Below are 1,983 nucleotides of genomic sequence, written 5' to 3'. Positions count from 1 at the left end.
TTTGGAGGTGGGAGCGCGGCAGGCGGCGTCGGTGGCGGCGAGGCGGCGAGCTTTGGAGGTGGAGCGGACGGCGGGGAGGAAGGAGGAGGGGATGTCGTGGAGGTGGAGGTGGAGGGCGCGGCGGCGTCTGCTGCGGGAGTGGCATTGGGGCGCCTGGAGGCGAGGGCCCGGGAGCGTGCGGAAGGGGCCGGCGGCGAGGCCGCCATCTGTGTGTGTGTCTGTCTGTGTGTATGTCTATCTATCTACTGTGTATGTGTATCTATCTAGGTTGGGGGATTTGACACGGAAGGATGGAAGGAAGGAAGGTAGGTAGGTTCTCTGAAATCGGAGGTGAGGTTGGGAAGAAGAAGATGAGGAAGAGGGAAGCACCCAATCCTTTTCAGTGCGCCATGGAACGGAATGGAATCAGAGGGAGGAAAGGAAATGGTAGAGATCCATGGAAAACCCAAGACGGCACAACATCACCCACTCCACAACAAACACAACCCAAACTTGACTACCATGACGACCCAAGCACTGCAAGAATAAACCACTTGCTTGCTTACATCACAAGAAGATGAGGATGGGAAAAGGGAACTGCAAGTGCAAGGATAAACCGCTCACTCACTTCCTTCGCTTTCCCCTCATTTCTGCTTCTTTTCATTAACAAACACCGGTCAATGCTGGGATTTTTTAGAGTTTTTCATTCTAAAAAAGTAAGTGACCTTGCCTTTTTGTGTGCTTTGCTAAAAGGGCCATTTTTTTCGAGTTCAAGACAAAACAATAGCCTGCGCATTTCCAGTAAGCATGACTTTTTATGTGTGCTTTTCTAATTACTACTCCCTCCGTCCCATAATGTAAGGTGTTTTTTGACACCAGGTGTCAAAGAAACATCTTACATTATGAGAGAGACGGGGAAGTAAAAGAAAAAGGACCCATTCTTTAGGTTTTTTCCTTTTTTTTCAGAACCATGCAGAAGAGAATTCGTTAAGAAAAAACGATGCTACAACACCAAGAAAGCATGACCCATACCACGTCATAGAGGCACGACTAGGTACAGCACCCTAAATGGCCAAAAATCACAAGGGATGGAACCGAAATTCTTACACTACGAAAGTTACAGCACGATCCACAACAACACGACCCAAGCTCGCCTACAATGACGACCACCACTGAAGCATAAGTGCCACGGGGACAATAACCTTGAGCCAAACCGATACAAAGTATAGGCACAACATTATTGAGCAATATATTGATTTGAGCGCAATTTTGGGTTGAAATGCCACATGTCACAACAATGATTACACGAGTATAATTGCCTGCTTTTACTAGTGTAACAAGAAAATGCACCTAACAATTTGGAATTTATCTCAAATACTTGTAAAAAAAGGAACGCAGTGAATTTACTTGGGGTTCATTGGGTTTTTTTTTCTTAAAAAAAAATAACATTTGCATGTTGGCATGCGCAACAAATCTAGTCTACTACTCCCTCCATTGCTAAATATTTGTCTTTTCAGAGATTTCAAATGGACTACCACATACGGATGTATATAGACATATTTTAGAGTGTAGACTCATTCATTTTGTTCCGTATGTAGTCATTTGTTGAAATCTCTAAAAAGACAAATATTTAGGAACGAAAGAAGTAGATATCATGGGTATAAGTATCTTAAAATCATCACATGTAGGCTACACGAAGACAAATATGGTCTGGCAAAATGAAATTATATTTTCATCATTACTATTTTGGATTAACAGAAAATTATAGTTATATGTGCATATATTACCGCCATTTCTTTCTTTTTCTGTCCAAAAAATGGCCTAAATGGAGGGCTCGCCATAGCTCGGTAAACAAACGTTATATTATTAATTATTGGAGCATCTCTAGCAGATCCCGCATAAGGCCGGTAAACTACGCTTTTCCGGCCGTTATACGGGACGACCCAAATAATCGGCCCGAGTAGATACCCCAAATAAGTCCTGGCCCATGAAAAGCCCTCCCCC

Source organism: Triticum dicoccoides, chromosome 1A (genome assembly GCF_002162155.2).
Source record: "Triticum dicoccoides isolate Atlit2015 ecotype Zavitan chromosome 1A, WEW_v2.0, whole genome shotgun sequence".
NCBI lineage: Eukaryota > Viridiplantae > Streptophyta > Magnoliopsida > Poales > Poaceae > Triticum > Triticum dicoccoides.
This window is presented reverse-complemented; position numbering follows the sequence as displayed.